We start from the raw sequence: 25,828 nt of genomic DNA on the forward strand, positions 1-25,828 counted from the left end.
TACGGTCCTTGTGAAGACCGACTGACGATAAATCTCAGTGGGAGCTGAAATTTTCTAACATAGTACCCATCTAGGGAAGTGACACGTGGACGATAAATAGTTTAGACAAGAAGAGAATAGAAGCTTTCGAAATGTGGTGCTACAGAAGAATGCTGAAGATTAGATGGGTAGATCACATAACTAATAAGGAGGTATTGAATAGTATTGGGGAGAAGAGGAGCTTGTGGCACAACTTGACTAGAAGAAGGGATCGGTTGGTAGGACATGTCCTGAGGCATCGAGGGATCACAAATTTAGTATCTGAGGGCAGCGTGGAGGGTAAAAGTCGTAGAGGTAGACCAAGAGATGAATACACTAAGCAGATTCAGAAGGATGTAGGCTGCAGTAGGTACTGGGAGATGAAGAAGCTTTCACAGGATAGAGTAGCATGGAGAGCTGCATCAAACCAGTCTCAGGACTGAAGAACACAACATGAAACGTCCCCTTAGAAAAATTGTGCAAGACTGTGCTTAAACTGAAACACAATATTTTTGGCGCAACGCAATCTGACTTCCAAAAATTCCTACGAAAGAATGGCCCTGACTAACATTAACCTATACGTTTCACAAATCACTTACCTCACAAAAATCTTCGTTACTCAAGCTACTGCAATACAGCGAGCGCCACTACTGCCAGCTAAATAAAAGATTCAAACTACTGAAGGCACTAACTACTGATAGGCATAGTTAGCAAATGAAAGATTTTAATACAGAACAAACAATGTATTTACCTTAATAGTCATAATATATATATCAGTTCATGACACCAATTCTTACAAATTTCAAAACTCCGCCATCTCTCTCCCCACGTCCACCACCGCTGGCGGCTCACCTCCAACTGCGCAACGCTACGCGCTGTTAGAATCCAGCTGCCGCTGCCCAACACTACAACGGCAGACAACAATGCAAACCAGCCACAGACTGCACACGGCACAGCCAGTGATTTTTCATACAGAGTGCTACGTGGCGTTACCAATAAGAAAACGTAAACAGCCTACTTACAAACAACAATAACAACACCCATCTACTGACGACTGACCTTTGGTTCTCTGCCGGCCGGGAAGGCCGAGCGATTCTAGGGGCTTCAGCCTGGAAACGCGCGACCGTTGCGGTCGCAGGTTCAAATCCTGCCTCGGGCATGGATGTGTGTGATGTCCTTAGGTTAGTTAGGTTTAAGTAGTTCTAAGTTCTAGGGGACTGATGACCTCAGAAGTTCATAGTGCTCAGAGCCATTTGGTTCTCGACAGAGAAGGTGTGCCCATCATTGTAAGTATTTATTTCTCTGTTTCATTTTCCCCAACCAGCCTTTAGCTACCAGGAGACATCGTACATACACCAAGTACTTCAGAACCCTTTCTTGATAATATAACCTCAGAGCTTTTCTTTCCTTTTTTTTTCTTTCTTACTGCATGATTCACTGCTGAGTCTGCAGTTTAGGTAATGCAATCTCACGGCTGAATGATTCAATTAAAAATCTTGTTGAAAATTACCTCTTGACGCAAATTACACGAGTGAAAACGATGCTGCGTCTACTTACACAAATAAAGTAAAATTTGTTGAGTAACTGCAGCTGTACATCTGTCAACTGGTAAACAGGATGGGCGCGAGTTTTATGCGCCTGTCCGTCTCCTGGAATATTTCTCCACGATACGGGATCCTTTTCAGGTAGGATGGGCGGAGGACAACAAAAAGGTACAAAGACGGGCAGCCCTTGAAATGTATTCGCAGTTGCGAGTAAGAGCAACCATAACCTGGGACGCCGGCACTGAAAATTTGTGCCAGACAGGGACTCAAACACTGGTTTCCCGCGTCATTCGAGTGGTCGCCTTGGCCGCTTCGGCTATCCGTGCGCGGCAAACAGCCACCCTCTAACTTCCTTATGTACTCTTACGTTCGTTATGTAATTCCCTTAAGGGGGTGGGGGAAGACATTTCAATTGAAAGTCACTGCCGGGTATCGACGGATGAATATGATACTACAGCCCCCATGTTGTTAAGAAGAACGATACAATCTTAATGCCAGCATGCATCAGTGTCCAAAGGAATACTACATTGTTCTTCTTAATGACACAGGCGCTGCAATGTCATACCATCAGAAAGGCAGCTCGTTTTATGCTATCGCGAAATAGAGGAGAAGAGTGCCATAGATATGATACGCGAGTTGGAGTGGCAACCATTGAATCACCTTTGTTCGTTGAGGCGGTAGCTTTTCATGAAATTACAGTCGGGAGTGGAACAGTAGAGAAAAAAGCTGAAGGTGGTTCGATCAACCCTCTACCGTGTGCAGAGTAGTCGTGTAAATGTAAAAGTGGATGTAGATGTAACCTGTAGCCTACATACCGATAAGGTTACGTCAGATGGTGAAACATCAGGAGACTGTAGAAAGGGAGGGCAAAAGGGGGAGGGGGTGCGGGTCCATACACAACTGATTCGAAAGTACTGATCCAAGAAAGTCATAGTGATCTTGGCTGGGTAGCCGCAGCATTGTCACGCTGAAACCACGTGTATGTATGTGGCCTTCCGGTATGTTGTTTACAAAATATTGCCGTGAAAAATTGTGATGAAGATCCGCCTAAGTGGAATTGCACACCACATGCCTTCTTCCGGTACATACAGAGGGGACTAGTGCAGTTGGTATGCATTTTCTGCTACCCGAACGCATGAACTCTGTGCCCACAAGATGGAACCATGTCTCATTATACGAAAACCACTACGCAAAAGCAATCACCAAGATCTCCCCCCCATCTGGCATTACAAACGACATAAACTCTGACAAGAAGATATTCGTTCTCCATTACTTCCAGGTAATACTTCACTATCGTTCATGAAAAGGCCGCTCCACTTACTCTGTAAAACCTCACTGCGTCCATTACCGGTTTCGGCTCTTTTTTTGTTTTATTTTTTTTTTTAAGTCATTCTCAAGTGAATCTGAAACTGCCTCACATGTGATAGGTGAATACATGTACGTGATCGGGAAAAGAACACATGTTCATGTACGGACAGTCTGCCCGCAGGTCGTGGTCGTGCGGTAGCGTCCTCGCTTCCCACGCCCTGGTTCCTGGGTTCGATTCCCGGCGGGGTCAGGGATTTTCTCTGCCTCGTGATGACCGGGTGTTGTGTGCTGCCCTTAGGTTAGTTAGGTTTAAGTACTTCTAAGTTCTAGGGGACTGATGACCATGGATGTTAAGTCCCATAGTGCTCAGAGCCATTTGAACGGACAGTCTACAAAACTTACGGTGGCAAAGTAATGTTGTTGTTGTTGTTGTTGTTGTTGTGGTCTTCAGTCCTGAGACTGGTTTGATGCAGCTCTCCATGCTACTCTATCCTGTGCAAGCTTCTTCATCTCCCAGTACCTACTGCAGCCTACATCCTTCTGAATCTGCTTAGTGTGTTCATCTCTTGGTCTCCCTCTACGGTTTTTACCCTCCACGCTGCCCCCCCCCCCAATACTAAATTGGTGATCCCTTGATGCCTCAGAACATGTCCTATCAACCGATCCCTTCTTCTAGTCAAGTTGTGCCACAAACCTCTCTTCTTCCCAATTCTATTCAATACCTCCTCATTAGTTGTGTGATCTACCCATCTAATCTTCTGCATTCTTCTGTAGCACCACATTTCGAAAGCTTCTATTCTCTTCTTGTCCACACTATTTATCGTCCATGTTTCACTTCCATACAAGGCCACGCTCCGTACAAATACTTTCAGAAATGACTTCCTGACACTTAAATCTATATTCGATGTTAACAAATTTCTCTTCCTCAGAAACGCTTTCCTTGCCATTGCCAATCTACATTTTACATACTCTCTACTTGGCAAAGTAATATCCAAGAGATATAACTACAAATCTGGTAGATTTTAAAACTTACTTCTCTTATGATGTCGCGATAATATTACCGTCTGAAGTGTATTTAATTCCTTACACTATAGTTACCTTTCGGTTTTATAGAGGTTCACTTTGTATAATTAAGAGGCTAGAAATAGCCTTTTAAAAAATCTGCAACGCAGTTGCAGTGGACCGGGCATCTAATTCCAGTCCATACTTATATTCTCAGTGTGCGAAAATTGAACTACAGGGAACTGTAGAGGTTGTTGGTATACCTTAGACTTTGGCATAGACTGGATGTTACCATGTCGTGGATGCCTCGTACATAAACACACGACTGCTTTAGTTTTTTTTTTTTTTTTCTTTCTCTTCAGTCATATACAAGAACATTTCCATCGTATGTATGGCAACTTCAGATCCACTTGAGAACTGCTAAACAATAAAGCCGAAACCGGTAGTGGACTCAATGAAGTGCTACACAGCAACTGGAGCGGTCTTTTCATTAATTCAAAAGTATCTGCAAATAACATGGAGGAACTAATGATTTATGATTAGCGCGAGTTCTGTACGGAGGTTTCTTGAAACACATGTGCAGGACCATGTGATCACAACCAACGAAGAGACTATACTGGCACCACAGGCATCTCACGGATATCACGTGTCTCAAAAAAAGTGCAGTTCACACAACAATCAACTTTTCTGGTGTTAACACTTCCGATGGAGAACGTTTACTTGCATTTGCCACATTTCTTGTCTTTTGGAACTTTCCTTACAGCTTGATGATGGACTTTTATGGTGCATCCTTACCATACTTCCGCAGTAAAGGTATTCTCTAATTAAAAAAAAAACTTTGAACAAAGCTGCTAGGGCTCATTGACCGTGTCAGAATTAAATTGGAACAAATAAGCCCTCGGTCACAAATATTAAGTCAAAATTGACCACGTTTCGACACTACTATGAGCGTCGTCTTCAGAATTATACTAACTGCTATAAAATACACTCCTGGAAATAGAAAAAAGAACACATTGACACTGGTCTGTCAGACCCACGATATTTGCTCCGGACACTGCGAGAGGGCTTTACAAGCAATGATCACACTCACGGCACAGCGGACACACCAGGAACCGCGGTGTTGGCCGTCGAATGGCGCTAGCTGCGCATCATTTGTGCACCGCCGCCGTCAGTGTCAGCCAGTTTGCCGTGGCATACGGAGCTCCCTCGCAGTCTTTAACACTGGTAGCATACCGCCACAGCGTGGACGTGAACAGTACGTGCAGTTGCCGGACTTTGAGCGAGGGCGTATAGTGGGCATGCGGTAGGCCGGGTGGACGTACCGCCGAATTGCTCAACACGTGGGGCGTGAGGTCTCCACAGTACATCGATGTTGTCGCCAGTGGTCGGCGGAAGGTGCACGTGCCCGTCGACCTGGGACCGGACCGCAGCGACGCACGGATGCACGTCAAGACCGTAGGATCCTACGCAGTGCCGTAGGGGACCGCACCGCCACTTCCCAGCAAATTAGTGACACCGTTGCTCCTCGGGTACCGGCGAGGACCATTCGCAACCGTCTCCATGAAGCTGGGCTACGGTCCCGCACACCGTTAGGCCGTCTTCCGCTTACGCCTCAACATCGTGCAGCCCGCCTCCAGTGGTGTCACGACAGGCGTGAATGGAGGGACGAATGGAGACGTGTCGTCTTCAGCGATGAGAGTCGCTTCTGCCTTGGTACCAATGATGGTCGTATGCGTCTTTGGCGCCGTGCAGGTGAGCGCCACAATCAGGACTGCATATGACCGAGGCACACAGGGCCAACACCCAGCATCATGGTGTGGGGAGCGATCTCCTACACTGGCCGTACACCTCTGGTGATCGTCGAGGGGACACTGAATAGTGCATGGTACATCCAAACCGTCATCGAACCCATCGTTCTACCATTCCTACACCGGCAAGGGAACTTGCTGTTCCAACAGGACAATGCACGTCCGCATGTATCCCGTGCCACCCAACGTGCTCTAGAAGGTGTAAGTCAACTACCCTGGCCAGCAAGATCCCCGGATCTGTCCCCCATTTAGCATGTTTGGGACTGGATGAAGCGTCGTCTCACGCCGTCTGCACGTCCAGCACGAACGCTGGTCCAACTGAGGCGCAGGTGGAAATGGCATGGCAAGCCGTTCCACAGGACTACATCCAGCATCTCTACGATCGTCTCCCTGGGAGAATAGCAGCCTGCATTGCTGCGAAAGGTGGATATACACTGTACTAGTGCCGACATTGTGCATGCTCTGTTGCCTGTGTCTATGTGCCTGTGGTTCTGTCAGTGTGATGATGTGATGTATCTGACCCCAGGAATGTGTCAATAAAGTTTCCCCTTCCTGGGACAATGAATTCACGGTGTTCTTATTTCAATTTCCAGGAGTGTGTTATAGAATATGTATTCTAATTGTGTCTGCAGTCTTCTGTTCAACTTAGAGGTTTCACATCTACAGAACCTCGAACCAGCTGACTAGATCGGTTATTATGTCCAGTGAGTCAATGTGTTTCTTCTGGAAAAGATGCAGTACTTACAAGTCACATATTAAAAAAGATCTAAGCCGGAAAGGCGACGTCATGAACAGTTGTGGCGAAACGCAAAGGGCTGCTCTTTTCCAGTCGGCACAAACTTTAATTTTATTAATGTACTATATACCTAATATACACAATGTCGGCACTAGTACAATGTATATCCACCTTTCGCAGCAATGCAGGCTGCTATTCTCCCATGGAGACGATCGTAGAGATGCTGGATGTAGTCCTGTGGAACGGCTTGCCATGCCATTTCCACGTGGCGCCTCAGTTGGACCAGCGTTCGTGCTGGACATGTAGACCGCGTGAGACGACGCTTCATCCAGTCCCAAACATGCTCAATGGGGGACAGATCCGGAGATCTTGCTGGCCAGGGTAGTTGACTTACGCCTTCTAGAGCACGTTGGGTGGCACGGACGTGCATTGTCCTGTTGGAACAGCAAGTTCCCTTGCCGGTCTAGGAATGGTAGAACGATGGGTTCGATGACGGTTTGGATGTACCATGCACTATTCAGTGTCCCCTCGACGATCACCAGAGGTGTACGGCCGGTGTAGGAGATCGCTCCCCACACCATGATGCCGGGTGTTGGCCCTATGTGCCTCGGTCGTATGCAGTCCTGATTGTGGCGCTCACCTGCACGGCGCCAGACACGCATACGACCATCATTGGCACCAAGGCAGAAGCGACTCTCATCGCTGAAGACGACACGTCTCCATTTGTCCCTCCATTCACGCCTGTCGCGACACCACTGGAGGCGGGCTGCACGATGTTGGGGCATGAGCGGAAGACGGCCTAACGGTGTGCGGGACCGTAGCCCAGCTTCATTGAGACGGTTGCGAATGGTCCTCGCCGATACCCCAGGAGCAACAGTGTCCCTAATTTGCTGGGAAGTGGCGGTGCGGTCCCCTACGGCACTGCGTAGGATCCTACGGTCTTGGCGTGCATCCGTGCGTCGCTGTGGTCCGGTCCCAGGTCGACGGGCACGTGCACCTTCCGCCGACCACTGGCGACAACATCGATGTACTGTGGAGACCTCACGCCCCACGTGTTGAGCAATTCGGCGGTACGTCCACCCGGCCTCCCGCATGCCCACTGTACGCCCTCGCTCAAAGTCCGTCAATTGCACATACGGTTCACGTCCACGCTGTCGCGGCATGCTACCAGTGTTAAAGACTGCGATGGAGCTCCGTATGCCACGGCAAACCGGCTGACACTGACGGCGGCGGTGCACAAATGCTGCGCAGCTAGCGCCATTCGACGGCCAACACTGCGGTTCCTGGTGTGTCCGCTGTGCCGTGAGTGTGATCATTGCTTGTACAGCCCTCTCGCAGTGTCCGGAGCAAGTATGGTGGGTCTGACACACCGGTGTCAATGTGTTCTTTTTTCCATTTCCAGGAGTGTATATCCGGAAACTCTTCTCGTGTCAGTCAAACATTTTATTTGTTTGTGCGTATTGCACTCCCTTTCGTACCAAACTTAGAATCTCTAGAAGGAAGTGCAGAAAATTTTTCTTCTAGCATTGTAAAACCTGTACTTCATTGTAGAGGGTTTCTAATATCTCCTCCAGAAAGAGAAATTGTGCGTTGTTTCTTCTGTTATATCTTAAAAAGTGTCCTGCTTCTGTTGAAGTTATCTCGGTAAACCATTTATTGTTTGTATGGTTCATAAGATTTATGTAAAGAGGGTTTTAAAATTATTTATTGTTTGGGGCGGTGGCATCTTTCAGGTATTACGAAACTTCAGTGGCAATTAATGGCAAATCAGAGGTGTGCGTAAACTACAACTCATATCGAGTCTGAATGAAAGTTGGAAAGAATGGTGAAGAGGGAAATTGGACGCCTCGGCGTCACTAAGAACAAATAAGAAAATACTCAAATTCGCCATGGAGCTGGAGTCTACTGATAAACGCAGCGACCGCGCTATTGGCTGCAATTCAGACTGGCCGCCGCCAAGGCGTCGCTCCCCAGTTAAACGGCCAGCCACAAGGGACGACTCCGCTGATTATACCACTGAAACAACAACATAAAACCACACAGCAACTGGGCAGTATCCAGAATACCACAATCCTTAAAACAATAGAAACATTTCAAAACAGGAACACGGCCACAAGGGACCCACACGCCACTCACATTCACAATTAAAAACTTTAAATACGAGGGATGTCCAGAAAGTAAGTTCCCACCGTTCGCGAAATGGAAACAAATCCGATAACGCTTTGCAAAGATGTGTTTGGCAGTGTCTGTAGTACAATCCTAGATAGCATCACGTCGCTCTTCTCATTTCTGAGCTCACAGTGAGGGCGTAACGATGTCTAGAAAATAGTGTCTCCACCAAGTACGACGGCCTGGTGAGAAATTTCGCCTGAAGCTATGCAGCCAACATTACATAACTGTCGTGCGGTTTCTTCTTCAAGACAATTCTCAGCCGCATTCTGCAGGGGCAATGAAGATGTTCCTGCATCGTTTTCAGTTGGAAATGTTTGATTACCCACAATAAATCCCGTAATTGTCTCCCTCTCAGTTTCATCTCTGCTCGCATGAACAGCTGGCTATGAAGACAACATTTTGGCACAGACAACGAGCTGTAGCCCAGCGTAGAGAATTGGCGGAAAGCACTGGCGGCTGCCTTCTATAACGAGGGCATTGGAAAGTTGGTACAACGCTACGACAAACGTCTAAATCGGATCGGCGATTACGTAGAGAAGTAGCTGGAAGATGTAGCTAACTGTGTAAGTAGGCTGTTTAGGTTCTTTATGTGGGTAACGCCACGTAGCGCTCTGTATGAAAATCACTGACTGTGCTGTGTGCAGTCTGTGGCTGGTTTGCATTGTTGTAATTTGCTATTGTAGTGTTGGGCAGCTCGATGCTAACAGCGAGTAGCGTTGCGCAGTTCGAGGTGAGCCACCAGCAGTGGTGGATGTGGGGAGAGAGATGGCGGAGTTTTGAGAGCGGATGATGTGAACGTGTGTCCGCCAGATAGAGTAAATTTGTGAGACTGGATGTCATGAACTGATATATATATATATATATATATATATATATATATATATATATATATATATATATATATATATATAATGACTTTTGAACACTATTAAGGTAAATACATTGTTTGTTCTCTATCAAAATCTTTCATTTGCTAACTATGCCTATCAGTAGTTAGTGCCTTCAGTAGTTAGAATCTTTTATTTAGCTGGCAGTATTGGCGCTCGCTGTATTGCAGTAGTTCGAGTTATGAAGATTTTTGTGATGTTAGTGATTCATGGAAGTTATAGGTTATTGTTAGTCAGGGCCATTCTTTTGTAGGGATTATTGAAAGTCAGATTGCGTTGCGCTAAAAATATTGAGTGTCAGTTTAGTCTTGATCAGAATAGGTAAAGAGCGAAATGTTTGAGTACGTTCAGTTCCGCTCAGCTGTTTGAAAATCAAATAACGTAAGGGGTTTATGAGCACAGTCATTCATAAATTTCTCTAAGGGGACGTTTCATCTGTCACAAATAAAACCTTTCTGATTTTCACTGTGGTTTCCATTTCGCCATCAATCGGAAATTACTTTGTGGAGAGCCCTCGTGTCTACACTACCTTGTCATTAATAATATGTGCAGACAGACTTATTACTGACAAACATGAAGTGATAATATACTCAGACATGTGAGAAGCTAAACCACGTCCTCGTAGCTTAACTCATAACATAACCCAAGAGCCGATTAATTATATAATATATATTCATAAACATACACTCAACAATTACATTATGACATGAGTTTAGAACACAAATTTTTCTTCTTAAGCCCCTGCTTTCTTATCTCTGAACACATTACCTAAATCTCAGCAAACAGACGGAAAATCGAACCTGTGGTTATTTCGCAATGCACAGACACCCACTAAGATATACACTCCTTGCCCGTATCACAAGTACGCCCAAAACAGGCAGACCTCATTCACACAGGTAACCACTATTCAATAAGTTGTGCACCAGTAGTCAATAGAAAATAGATAACAAGGGTGACCAAACACTGGAAAAGCCGTTAACTGCAAACAGCACGAAATTCAATATACATATATACAGCAGGACTTCAAGAACTGAATAATTCCCACTGTTGGAGCCTCTAGCGCCCCTGGGGCGCTAGCGCTCTCGATCGTCCGCGGCCAACGCCCCGGGCGAATTCGTGTGTTGCTGCAATGGCCGAGCCGTGCCGCTTAGCTGGCCTTGCGTACCGCCCGAACGCCAGCCGGCAGATATATTGCTTCGCCCGTTTTCCCTTCGGGCACAGGACGTCTCACAAGTGCTTCAACTGGAGCTGATTGACCTACAGTGCCGTATCCGCCTGAAGGACCGCTTTCTTATATGTATGACTTTTACAGCTGTCTGCCACGAGAGAAATATCATCTTTTGCACAAGCACGTGGCCAAAGTTCTCTCAATGTTTGGTTCCACGTATATTTGTGAGCGGTTTTTCTCTATTTTAAAGCGTGCTAAAACTAAGAACCGTTCATTCCTTGGCGATAAAAATTTGACAAATTTTTTGAGGTTAGCAGTCTCACGGAATATTGTACCAAGCCTAGACAAAATCGTTTCCTCGAAAAAGAAAATGTAAAATGTTAATTGTCTCCTTTAACAATGTTGACTGTAAGAATTAAAGAGCTTTATAACCTTAATTCTTTTTTAATAAGTTTTCAAACTTGTTCAGTTAAAATTATTACGTACAAAACGGCAAAGTAAGGGTCCGATTTCTAAACTCTGAAAAGGGATACAAAAAATTGTAGCTCGAAGTATAACAAAAATACTTACTCGTAACTGCTAACAGTAAGAATGAAACTCTATATCCTTTACATAAAACTAATTCTATAATAGAATATTTTGTTTACGTTAGATCTGACTGCAAGACAGTCCAGCGCAGAGCTGTGCTGTGCGGTCTCACTCGCTCTGCGGCTCTCTCTCTCTCTCTCTCTCTCTCTCTCTCTCTCTCTCTCTTCACGCTCTCTCTCTCTCTCTCTCTCTCTCTCTCCCGCTCCTCTGGCGACACTAGCGACACACGGTCGCGGACGGGGCGCTGAACTACACTGTCTTGCGCCCGCCGGGCGCTGGCGCAATTCTTGGATGAGCCTGTCGTAGTTTATACATTCCAAAGCACATCGTGTTCACATCGTTTAGCACCACGGATGAGGCCACGGCCCTCTCACTAGACGCAGTACACACTCGCCGACCGCACGCACGTCTCTGTCCGCAGTCCCACGGCCCACGTGACAGAAAGAGGCAGAGCACGTGCAAAGAGCGAGCGCCAACAGCCTGACTGCACACCGGAGCGATAACCAACCGACCAAAAACGAGCCCTCTCCCCACAGCGTCGTCCGCTTAAATAGCCGAAAAGCGACCAAAGAGGAAAACTGCGGCCACGCGATGCAGAGTCGATCACAGAGATCTTAATACAGAGAAGCGACTGGCGCCAACGGTACTATGCATCTATTGTGCCTGTATCGTCACACATGATGACGGCGACAGAAATACATGTAAGTAGTGAGCCATATCTCATTTGATATCCTGCTTTTACTGTACTACCACCTCGTTATGTTAATTTCAATCGCCGGCCGCGGTGGTCTCGCGGTTCCAGGCGCGCAGTCCGGAGCCGTGCGGCTGCTGCGGTCGCAGGTTCGAATCCTGCCTCGGGCATGGATGTGTGTGATGTCCTTAGGTTAGTTAGGTTTAAGTACACTCCTGGAAATGGAAAAAAGAACACATTGACACCGGTGTGTCGGACCCACCATACTTGCTCCGGACACTGCGAGAAGGCTGTACAAGCAATGATCACACGCACGGCACAGCGGACACACCAGGAACCGCGGTGTTGGCCGTCGAATGGCGCTAGCTGCGCAGCATTTGTGCACCGCCGCCGTCAGTGTCAGCCAGTTTGCCGTGGCATACGGAGCTCCATCGCAGTCTTTAACACTGGTAGCATGCCGCGACAGCGTGGACGTGAACCGTATGTGCAGTTGACGGACTTTGAGCGAGGGCGTATAGTGGGCATGCGGGAGGCCGGGTGGATGTACCGCCGAATTGCTCAACACGTGGGGCGTGAGGTCTCCACAGTACATCGTTGTTGTCGCCAGTGGTCGGCGGACGGTGCACGTGCCCGTCGACCTGGGACCGGACCGCAGCGACGCACGGATACACGCCAAGACCGTAGGATCCTACGCAGTGCCGTAGGGGACCGCACCGCCACTTCCCAGCAAATTAGGGACACTGTTGCTCCTGGGCTATCGGCGAGGACCATTCGCAACCGTCTCCATGAAGCTGGGCTACGGTCCCGCACACCGTTACGCCGTCTTCCGCTCACGCCCCAACATCGTGCAGCCCGCCTCCAGTGGTGTCGCGACAGGCGTGAATGGAGGGACGAATGGAGACGTGTCGTCTTCAGCGATGAGAGTCGCTTCTGCCTTGGTGCCAATGATGGTCGTATGCGTGTTTGGCGCCGTGCAGGTGAGCGTCACAATCGGGACTGCATACGACCGAGGCACACAGGGCCAACACCCGGCATCATGGTGCGGGGAGCGATCTCCTACACTGGCCGTACACCTCTGGTGATCGTCGAGGGGACACTGAATAGTGCACGGTACATCCAAACCGTCATCGAACCCATCGTTCTACCATTCCTAGACCGGCAAGGGAACTTGCTGATCCAACAGGACAATACACGTCCGCATGCATCCCGTGCCACCCAACGTGCTCTAGAAGGTGTAAGTCAACTACCCTGGCCAGCAAGATCTCCGGATCTGTCCCCCATTGAGCATGTTTGAGACTGGATGAAGCGTCATCTCACGCGGTCTGCACGTCCAGCAGGAACGCTGGTCCAGCTGAGGCGCCAGGTGGAAATGGCATGGCAAGCCGTTCCACAGGACTACATCCAGCATCTCTACGATCGTCTCCATGGGAGAATAGCAGCCTGCATTGCTGCGAAAGGTGGATACACACTGTACTAGTGCCGACATTGTGCATGCTCTGTTGCCTGTGTCTATGTGCCTGTGGTTCTGTCAGTGTGATCATGTGATGTATCTGACCCCAGGAATGTGTCAATAAAGTTTCCCTTTCCTGGGACAATGAATTCCCGATGTTCTTATTTCAATTTCCAGGAGTGTAGTTCTTAGTTCTAGGGGACTAATGACCACAGCAGTTGAGTCCCGTAGTTCTCAGAGCCATTTGAACCATTTTTTTTTTTAATTTCAATCACTGGTGTCACCGAGTTGCCGCCTTGCCTTCCCGTGAGCGGCAGCATCGATATAAGCCCTGGCGTATTACTTTGCTGACGGCTATTACTTCCCGGTCCTCGTGTGTTGGAAGTAGTTCTGATCTGGCAGTGAGTTGGCAGGCGCTAGCAGTGCAGTTCGGACCTGGCAGTGTTAGGACGTGGCGGAAGTTCAGTCGGGGCGCGGCTGCAGTGAGGTCCGTGACTCGCCCGACTGTTGCCGATACATGTCACTGGAGTACGGATCACCTTGGCTGGTCGTCGGTCGGTCGTCTCGTCGGGCGACGTTTGTGTTGGCCGGCGATCGCTTATGGGCTGCCAGCGTGCGTAGTCCTTGGTGCAAGTGCTCGTCAAACTGTGTGTAGCTTGTGATGTCGACCGCTCAGTTATTTTAGTGCTGTCTCCGTGCTGATGTGTGGCAGTCGGTCGGTTGGTGTGGACCAGCCAGGATCTCTCCGCGCGGCGCAGTGGGTCCGGCCCGCAGGCGGTCTCTTCGCAGTGTCGGAGTGTGTGGGAGCTGTTCCGATTGCTGTGAGGTCCGCGGCTGACTGACCAAGGACATCAAAGTTGAGTGGTCATTTAATTACCGAAGCCAATCTGTTCGCATTGTGCCATCGGTTTTCACGGTTGGCTTGTTGGGGGTATTCCCGTGAGCAACAGCGAGTGTTCGAGTTGGCGAAAGTTTGGCCACCATCCTGTGGAAATTAACTGTATTTTGGTTATTTGAAGTGCAAGTGCACCAGCGGAAGTTTCTGCCTTGTGGCCGTTAGCGCTCCGCCTACATGTCCTGGCCGCTGACGTAAAATTCAGGCAGCGTCCTTTCCTCACCGTGTTGTCGCTGTCCAACACTTGTGTGTAGTGTTCACAGCTTATGAATACTTAGTTCTGGGCGGCTACGCCTTTTACGTTTTGGCAATGGAGTTCCTTGTATACTGATCGGGTGGAACGCAAGTCGCCTTGTCGGTGGGTCCGTTGAGTGTCTCTTGGTTGTGTTGCCGGCGTGTCGGATATAGTTGGGTCGACTACCTCTCTCCCCTAAGCGAAAGTTAATATTTCAAGTGCAGACCGAACCCCGGAAACTTCTGAGCGCAGCTGGCTGTACTGCCTTTTCTTATTGGTGTTTGATTGTGTGTTTAATGCCTCATAGCCGATGGTTTGAATTTGTATGCTTTTAGTTCGGTTTTAAATAATGGGCCTTCAGCCATTTTAAAATTAAAAGTTCCTTACTTGCCAAGTCTTGCATTTTTTGGGCCATCAGCCTCATTTAAAATAGTTTGGGTAAAGCTTTGGGTCTTATGCCCTTTGAAAATTTATTGTAGTTCTGTTTTCCAATCATGGGCCTTCAGCTGTTTTAAAAATTAAAGAGGTTGTGCCCTTAAGCCATAAGATTGTGTGACATATTCAGTCCACAGCTAAGCTCGGAAATTTGCGCTGTAATGTTTGGGAAACTAAATAAAGTTATATGTGTTCGAGTGTAACTGTCTGCCGTTCATTCTTGGCCCCTTTCCATAGTTCCAACTACCTGTTCTGTCCTGCGGATTTAATCAGACGATTCAAGTAAATAAAATAAATAAATGTCTTATGATTAGAGCCCCCCGTCGGGTGGAGCGTTCGCTCGGTGCAAGTCTCTCGATTTGACGCCACTTCGGCGACTTGCGCGCCGATGAGGATGAAATGATTATGATTAGGACAACACCCAGTCCCTGAGCGGAGAAAATCTACGACCCAGCTGGGAATCGACGTCAGATGACACTCGATCAGGTTGTTCGTTGATCCGTTTACTCATTTTTTTATTACAGAGAGTAGCTGAGCTATCGTGCCGGCTGCCACTCAGCTACTGGGGTCGGACACGATTGAAGTAGATTGCAAAAGAGTGTATACTGCACGACTTACATTTTCCGGTTTGTCCTCTTCTGTGAGAACATAAAAACACGACTACAGGGAAAGAGAAGCAAAGCAGCCCATAGGCAGCCACAACATACACTGTTCTTGAAAAATCCACACCGCTCGAAAATGGGGATAAATTTTCGAAACGCATCGCGCTGTTCTTGAAAAGACGTGACTGGTGCAGTTCTTCAGTATTTAGGTAATTCTTTCACAGCTGTAAGCTTTCCGTAAATACTGTTTACGATGGATGCAAGTAAGAAAGTAAGATACAAATCAAAACTGCATGGCAGATCAATAAATAGTAGTCAGCACTGAGGTCATATGCAACGGCGTCCACTAAATCGACGCCCAGGCTCATCCCAAAAGTAACTGCGGTGTCAGGCTCGTCCGCCTGCGGCATCGGCATCCCGCATGACACGACACAGATGCAGGTTGTCTTAATCACAGCGAGTTCAACCAACAATCTGCTCGGGCTGGACAGCTTTGTGTTAATGCTATGCCGACCACACTCTAGTAGTTTCGTTATCATCCATATTTTGTTGGACGTTCTCGAGCCAGGGACTTGTGAGGAAAACATTTCTGCTATCCGATGTGGGATGCATAGTTTGTTTCTTCCTTAAATTGGGTTTCGTTTCGACTACTTTGTGCACATCAGCAACTTTTTTTCCCAATGAAAACATATTGGGGAATATCGTTCGCTACCGCAGATACAGCAGTAACTAAAAACGTCACCTCGCTGGTATCTTCACAAATAATACCTTCAAATCTGGTGGAGGCTTTACTCATACAACAATAGCTTGTGAAACTTGGACTTTTGTAAGTGGTAGCTGTGACTAGATTGTAAAACCACTCATTACGGATATACCCGGAGATTATAATTAAACAGATGGTGTTTCTGTGTGCAGCACTGCGCACTGTACACATATCAGGCCGCTCAAACATCGTAGATACGTTCATTAAACGGTGCGTTCGCGGAATATGTTGAAAATATTAATAGTTCCACTTTCTGCCACCCTAGGTGAAAATATGGCACTGTAAGCAGTCATAATGTGATGTAGGTGCAGGAAAAAAAAGGAGGCACTGTCAAGCACACGTAAATGTGGATCTGGCACCACAGATGTAAACCAGTGTTCAATATGGCCTCCCGACTCAGAACGTGATGCATCCGCAACGCGACATGGTTGGTTGCTGCTGCTGCTCCAGTGTGATCAGGGTGATAGGTCGGCGCACGCTACACATACGATCAGGAAGAGCCGTCATAGACACGACATTTAAGAAATCCCCAAAACAGGAGTCAGATGCTTGAGGGTATTTTTTTCTCTCACTGCAACTACAAAAATGGGTAATTTTTTTCACCGGACCTGTTTCGCTTTATTGGTGTAAAGCATCATCACTGGTCTGTAATTAAGTTATTTACATTTTGATTTTCTTTTAGATCAAAAACAGTTCGTTAAGGATAAGTTGATTCGTACATACTGTGGTTTTCGGTTAATTTCTCGCTTATATCGGGAAATGCCGTCTGCTAGCACATAACTATTTTCTGCCTTAGGCACTCATAATTTTGCTCTAAGTTTTAGTTGTTCTACAGCACTACTCATTTCTTATGTTTTTCACAACACACTTTTATGCACACCACTGAATTGTGTTTGTTTTTGTACTTCTAAGTATGTGTTGTGGATTGTGCTTTGTAGTGTTGCCAACATTAGCTTTCCACTACTTTGTCTTTGACCTACATCTTTTATTTATTTATTTTTTCTATTATATTGTTGTATGTGTGTAACTCTATTTAGTTATGTTTCTGTGTTACTACGTACTGTGTAAGAGTAGGGCAGTAATAGCGATGGAGGGATCCTCTTTTTGTATAAAGGAGGGAGAAACATTGATGAGTGGACATAAGTGTACAGTAATGTGATGTAGTGTGAGTTAGAGGAGAAGGTGAAGAGCGAGAAGTGAAAAATGAAATTGTGAGGGGGGAGCAAGAGAGTTGAGGGAGAGTGGGAGGGGCTGAAGGATGGAAAAGCCTCTTTTCTTTTTCATGTAATTTCAGCAGTTATTTTTATATAGAGCCTGGTTTCCAATATTTATTTGGTCAATGAGCAACTGTTTATTTTGTCTTAACGTTCTTTACAGTGGAAATTTTCTTGGAAAGGGAGACGGTGTTTGTCTTTACTGATTCTTATGATATTCGTATCTTTTGAATATTGTTTGGTCTATGGTGTTCTTGTTTTAGATTATCCGCAACGGTTGAATGATTTGTATGCTCTGATGTGTTCTTTATATCTCGTGTGGACTGTCCTGCTAGTCGTTCCAATCATCTTCCCAAAATCTATGCAACTGAGTATGTTTTTGTGTACAGTATTTATGTCTTTGTGTAGTTGCTATATTCTGGTTTTAGGTTCATCTACCCATGTATATTATGTCATCCACGTATCTGTACTAGTAAATGATGTTGTAGCTTTTCTTTGTTATCATGTCTTCAAATATTAATTTTTAGATGTGATTCATGAAAATATTTGCTATCGTTGCTGAAACAGGTAAACCCATAAGTAAACCTTCTTCTCGTATGTAGTATTTTTTATTGAATTCAAAATAGTTTTGTTGTGTTATTAACGGTAATAATTTTATTGTTTCATCTGTGTGTTCATGAGGTACTTGGTTGTGTGTTATCAGGTTTTATCCAATTATTTTTTGTGGTTTCATTAACAGTGATGCAACTGTACATGGCACCCTGCTGTGTTTGAATGTGTTTCCTGTTATAGGATTTTGTGCGGTGCAATTTGAGATTTTCAATATACTTATCATGCTTTAGTAGTATTTTCCTTATAGCTTTGCATGTGCACCCTTCGACTTTTTCCTCAATGGCAGCAAAAATAGCCGTGTTATTTAATTTTTGAGCCAGCTGAAGGTGAATTTCGTATCATTCTTGGTTTAATGTATGTTTCTTTGTTTATATTATAGCTCACAACTTGTAGAACATATAGACTCTGAATTCACACAGCAACATTGCTCTCCTTCGATGTAGAAAGTATGTACAGATTCATCGCTGTTAATGAAACAGCAAATATAATTGAAGAAAACCTGAAAACACACAAACAGGTACCTCATGAACACACAGATAAAACAGTAACATTATTACACTTAATAACACAACAAATTTGTCATGAATTCAATCAAGAATGCTTCGTGCAAGAAGCAGGTTTATCCAAGTGTTCACCTATTTCAGGAATGTAAATACGGTATAAATCATTCAATATTAGCGGATCATCTAAAACAAGAACACCATAGACCAAGCAATACTGAAAAAGTTAGGAATATCATTTTTCACTTCTCGGTCCTTAGCTTGTCCTCTACTCACACTACATCACATTGCTATACACTTGTGTCCACTCATCATGGTTTCTCCCTCCCCTACGCAAAAAAGGATCCCTCCATCGCTATTCCTTCCCTACTCTTCCACAGTACTTACAAGCACATAAACATAATTAAATAGAATTACAAATATACAAAAATATAATAGAAAAAATAAATAAATGAGAGTTGTAGGTCAAAGACAAAGTAGTGGAAAGCTTATATTGGCAATACTACAAAACACAAACCACAACACATACTTAGAAGTACAAAAACAAAGAGAATACAGTGGTGTGCATTAAAGTGTGCAGTGAAAAACATAAGAAATGCAGAGCAGCTAAAAATTAGAACAGAATTTTCAGCGTCTAAAGCAGAAAAATAGCGATGTGTTAGCAGACAGCATTTCCCCTATGTAAGCGATAAATCAGCCGAAAAATCACCGTAAGTACGAATCAATTTATTCTTAACGAACTGTTTTTCGATCGAAAATAAAACGAAATAAACTAAAGATTACTGATGATGCTTTACTTCAATAAATCGAAAAGCGTATGGTGAAAAAAATCATGCATTTTTGTAGTTGCAATGTTAGAACAAAAGACCCTTAATAATTGCAAAGCAAATGGCCACACAAATGAAGAACTTAGGTTGGATGATCTTAAGGGCCTCACATCTTGAGGTTGTATAGACGATGCAGACGTTACAAAATGTTCCTCGAAGTTAATCTTGCACCTGGCAAGTGACATGCAGTGTGGTCCCATCTTCCATGAAAGTAGAAGTGTAGAGACAGTTGAGTTGTTGCAAAGCTGGATTCACGTAGTGCACAGTGAGGTCCTTATATAGTGCAGATGTCTCTGTATAGCTAACAGGCCTGCAAGGTGGCATCTCCTCGAAGAAAAACCGACCGAGAATGAATGAAGTTATGGAATCCTGCCACAGAGTCATATAAGCTGAATGCAGTGGATGTTCCTGCACAACATACGGCAGAGTAGGACCCCATGTGCAGGAATTTTGTTGCATTCATGGCACCGTGCTGAGTAAAATGTACTTCGTCTGTCTAAAAAATATTCCGCGGGCACATGGCAACCATTTCCGCGAGTGCCAGAAAATGAAAGGAAAAAACAGAGTGTTGTAGTTTGACTTGCGCGTAATTTGGTACACATTCTCCATCATGTAGGGATGCCGGTATAAAATGCTCCGCAGAATCTTTGGAACAGCTGGCCAGTGGAGTGCCAAGTCCTGTGACACAGCACAAGCATCTACGTCTACATCTACATCTACATCCATACACCGCAAGCCACCTGACGGTGTGTGGCGGAGGGTACCTTGAGTACCTCTATCGGTTCTCCCTTCTATTCCAGTCTCGTATTGTTCGTGGAAAGAAGGATTGTCAGTACGCTTCTGTGTGGGCTCTAATATCTCTGATTTTATCCTCATGGTCTCTTCGCGAGATATACGTAGGAGGGAGCAATATACTGCTTGACTCCTCGGTGGAGGTATGTTCTCGAAACTTCAACAAAAGCCCGTACCGAGCTATTGAGCGTCTATCGTGCAGAGTCTTCCACTGGAGCTTATCTATCATCTCCGTAACGCTTTCGCGATTACTAAATGATCCTGTAACGAAACGCGCTGCTCTCCGTTGCATCTTCTCTATCTCTTTTATCGACCCTATCTGGTACGGGTCCCACACTGCTGAGCAATATTCAAGCAGTGGGCGAACAAGTGTACTGTAATCTACTTCCTTTGTTTTCGGATTGCATTTCCTTAGGATTCTTCCAATGAATCTCAGTCTGGCATCTGCTTTACCGACGATCAACTTTATATGATCATTCGATTTTAGATCACTCCTAATGGGTACTCCCAGATAATTTATGGAATTAACTGCTTCCAGTTGCTGACCTGCTATACTGTAGCTAAATGATAAGGGATCTTTCTTTCTATGTATTCGAAGCACATAACACTTGTCTACATTGACATTCAATTGCCATTCCCTGCACCATGCGTCAATTCGCTGCACATCCTCCTGCATTTCAGTACAATTTTCCATTGTTACCTCTAGATATACCACAGCATCATCCGCAAAAAGCCTCAGTGGACTTCCGATGTTATCCACAAGGTCATTTATGTATATTTTGAATAGCAACGGTCCTACGACACTCCCCTGCGGCACACCTGAAATCACTCGTACTTCGGAAGACTTCTCTCCATTGAGAATGACATGCTGCGTTCTGTTATCTAGGAACTCTTCAATCCAATCACACAATGGGTCTGATAGTCCATATGCTCTGTTCATTAAACGACTGTGGGGAACTGTATCGAACGCCTTGCGGAAGTCAGGAAACACGGCATCTACCTGTGAACCCGTGTCTATGGCCCTCTGAGTCTCGTGGACGAATAGCGCGAGCTGGCTATCACACGATCGTCTTTTTCGAAACCCATGCTGATTCCTACAGAGTACATTTCTAGTGTCCAGAAAAGTCATTATACTCGAACATAATACCTGTTCCAAAATTCTGCAACTGATAGAAGATATAGGTCTATAGTTCTGCCTATGTGTTCGACGCCCCATCTTGAAAACGAGGATGACCTGTGCCCTTTTCCAATCCTTTGGAACGCTACGCTCTTCTAGAGGCCGACGGTACACTGCTGCAAGAAGGGGGGCAAGTTCCTTTGCGTACACTGTGTAAAATGGAACTGGTATCCCATCAGATCCAGCGGCATTTCCTCTTTTGAGGGATTTTAATTGTCTCTCTGTCCCTCTGTCCTCTATTTCTGCATCATGTAGGGATGCCGGTATAAAATGCTCCGCAGAATCTTTGGAACAGCTGGGCAGTGGAGTGACAAGTCCTGTGACACAGCTCGAGGACTGGCTGACTGGGTGCAGAATTTGAGATATGTGTTGTACGGTCCACTGTAGGTATAGCAACTTCATCAACAAGTGCTATGGGAACTTCCTGGCAGATTAAAACTGTGTGCCAAACCAAGACTTGAACTGGGGACCTTGCCTTTGGCGGGCAAGTGCCCCATCGTCCGAGCTATCCAAACACGACTCACGACTTGTCCTCACAGGTCCAATTTCGTCAGGGCCTCGTCTCCAACCTTCCAAACTTCACAGGGAATGAGCGGCCTCCCTCCCCCTGTTATAAAACTTAATTCACGTGTGTCTTCAAATTTCTCTGTCATACTCTTTACCCTATTTATTGGCGTGATGCGCCTTTGCAGCTGTTTCTGTCGGCGATTTCCCCGCAACGCACCGCCACCGCTATTGCTCTCGTTCTCATAAAACACGACTCAAAGCACGACTCACGACCTGTCCTCACAGGTCCAATTTCGTCAGGGCCTCGTCTCCAACCTTCCAAACTTCACAGAGAATGAGAGGCCACCCTCCCCCTGTTATAAAACTTAATTCACGTGTGTCTTCAATTTTTTCTGTCATACTCTTTACCCTATTTATTGGCATGGGGCGCCTTTGCAGCTGTTTCTGTCGGCGATTTCCCCGCAACGCACTCTCGTTCTCATAAAACAACTTTGCCAGCAGAGCGTGGAACCGTCTTAACCCTTTACACCAATAGTCACTTCACAAAAGAAACTAACACACATCACCAGGTGACAAAAGCATACTGACGGCAAAACAGGACAGATTTCACTTTCTAACTGCTTGCTGCGCCATATTTTCACTTGGTGGCAGTAAGTGAATAATTTTTTTTTCAATCGTATTGATCAACTAGGATCACGTTAACAACTTCAGTTCCTCTTCTTCCTTTGTTGTTGTTTCCAGTTTTTCCAGTATTCCCTCATTTTCTCCCCATGAAGTCTCTTCCTTTCTTCTGTCCATGTTGTTCCCGCCTTTTTTATTTCTTCTGCTTTGAAAGCCTTCCAAAGTTAGTATTTTGTTTTTAAAACGGTTTCTTTCTGCTATTTCTGATTCTTTGATGTTGTTTCTTTCAAGATCTTTTCTTACTTCTGTAATCCATGCTATTGTCGGTTTCTTCTTCCAGAAATATAGGAGTATTTGTTTTGTTAGTCTGTTTCCATTCATTCGGTAGAGATGTCCAAGAAAGGTTAATCTTCGTTTGGTCATTACTTCTGATATTTTCTCTATGTTTTTGTAGATCTCCTCATTACTTCTTATTTTCCAACCATCTGCAGTTTTCATTACACCCATTGTTTTTCTAATAATCCTTCTTTCCTGTACCTCTAGTTTGTCCATCTTATAGTTCATCGCCAGGCATTCAGATCCATATAAACATTCTGGTCGTACCATTGTGGTACTTGTTGTAAATATTTTTGGTCAAACCATATGCTCTTTCCATTTTGTTAATTCTTACATGTATTGCAGATCTTCCTAGTCCGTTCTGTTGTATAGTTTCTCCAAGATATTTAAATTTATTTGCTCTCTCTATTTTACCTATTTGTGTTTCTATGTATTTTGGTGCATTTTTTATATTTGTCATGAATTTTCTTTCTTCAGCTGAAATTTTCAGACCAATTCTGTTTGCTCATTTTTCCAGAATGTTTATTTGAGTAACTGCTTCTGTCAGGTTTTCTGAGAATTGCGAAATCATCCGCAAAAGCCAAGCAGTTTACCTTAATTCCATTTGTTTTCCTTCCCAGAGTTGTTGGTTCAATTTTGTAATTTTGTAGCTCCGAATTCCAGATCCTTGCAATTTTTTCTAGAACGCAGTTAAACAGTAAAGGTGATAAACCATCACCTTGTCTAACACCAGTTTTTATTTCAAAAGGCTGAGATGCTTCTCCCATAAATTTGACTTTAGATACTGTACCTGTTAGTGTTTCACGAATTATGTTTGCTAGTTTTGATTTAACACCAAATTCTCTAATGACCTTATCTATCGTTTCTCTGTCTATACAATCAAATGCATTCTTGAAATCTATAAATGACACTAGTATTCGTTTGCTGGTTAACAGTCTATGGCGAATTATTGACTTTAAGATAAAAATTTGTTCTGCACAGGATCTTCCCTTTCGAAAACCACACTGATATTCTCCTAGTTGTTTGTCTAAAGTATCCACCACTCTGTTGAGGAGATTTTTTGATAATATTTTGTACGCCACTGGCAGAAGTGACACTGCTCTGTAATTACTGACATTTTGTTCCTCTCCCTTTTTATGTAGCGGGTGGATTAATGCTGTTTTCCATTCAACTGCAATCTTTTCAAATTTCCAAATGTTCTCAAAAAGCAGCTGTAGATCCTTTATGGTTTTTGGTTCTGACCACTTCAATAATTCTGCTTTAATGGAGACTTCACCACTTGCTTTATTGTTTTTGAGTGTTTTCATGGCTTCATGAATTTCTAACTCTGTTGGCAGGAAATATTCCTCTAGATTTTGAGGTGTCACTGGAAATTCTAATTTATCAATTATTTTTTCAACACACTTCACTACCTCTGCGATTAATAACACTAGGACCGCCTGTGGTCGAAATTCTGTCAGTTGAATCAGTGAATCCGATCTTTGATAAGTGCCTTTTTCCTTAAAGTCATACACTACACGTAAAAGCGTGTCTGAAGTTTTAACCTCAAAAGTACCCATAGAAAATGCCACATTTTGGCTAAGAGCATTTCTTTGATTCTTCTTTAATTGCTTTTTTCATGTGAGTCCTTGATACAGTGCGTTGAAAAATAATTTTTATGTTAACATCGGCAAACTAAGATTTCCTTTACGACAACAGAGTGCGAATGTCATTCTATCGCGTAAAGTAACCTCAGATGCGAAATGATTTGCATAATAAAATCTGCACTTGAAATTCGTCAAGCCGTAATTATAACTCTCAAAATTATTTGGCATTTTGTCCAATTTTCACTTTCAAATGTTTCTTTCAAAACAACAATAGAATTATCATTATCAGTGTCCACATTAATCCTATTGCTTTGTCTTTCAGTCCAATCGGTCAATGTTCTTCTTTGAAGTATAGCCTAAATTACAGTTTCCGTATAATATGGGAACTCCTGTCTCTTTAAAATCAAGAAACTGAAAACTAGGAACAATTCAGATTTTGTGGTTATGGCAACAACTAAATATAGTTCCGATGCCTCTCTTAGACGCTAATTAACAACGATTATTGCCCCCGACGGCTTCATCACTACTATTTGTTTTCCACTACTGGCAACACAACGATGTAACAGTTGAGGCAGTGTAGCTGCCCAGTATGCGTATGTTACAGAAAATGAACTATCTGCAACATTTAAACATGAACATGCCTAGAATTTGATGTCACGAAACTTGTATCATTTCTACCATAGCACCTGATCGGTATGCAGAGCATAAGTTGGAACTTCAGTTTTCCGTGTGCACGTATTGGAGATTTTAATGCATGGTAGGGAAAGTATCATCAGTTAGGAACATGAAAGCAACTACACTCCTGGAAATTGAAATAACAACACCGTGAATTCATTGTCCCAGGAAGGGGAAACTTTATTGACACATTCATGGGGTCAGATACATCACATGATCACACTGACAGAACCACAGGCACATAGACACAGGCAACAGAGCATGCACAATGTCTGCACTAGTACAGTGTTTATCCAACTTTCGCAGCAATGCAGGCTGCTATTCTCCCATGGAGACGATCGTAGAGATGCTGGATGTAGTCCTGTGGAACGGCTTGCCATGCCATTTCCACCTGGCGCCTCAGTTGGACCAGCGTTCGTGCTGGACGTGTAAACCGCGTGAGATGACGCTTCATCCAGTCCCAAACATGCTCAATGGGGGACAGATCCGGAGATCTTGCTGGCCAGGGTAGTTGACTTACACCTTCTAGAGCACGTTGGGTGGCACGGGATACATGCGGACGTGCATTGTTCTGTTGGAACAGCAAGTTCTCTTGCCGGTCTAGGAATGGTAGAACGATGGGTTCGATGACGGTTTGGATGTACCGTGCACTATTCAGTGTCCCCTCGACGATCACCAG

Source organism: Schistocerca gregaria, chromosome 9 (genome assembly GCF_023897955.1).
Source record: "Schistocerca gregaria isolate iqSchGreg1 chromosome 9, iqSchGreg1.2, whole genome shotgun sequence".
NCBI lineage: Eukaryota > Metazoa > Arthropoda > Insecta > Orthoptera > Acrididae > Schistocerca > Schistocerca gregaria.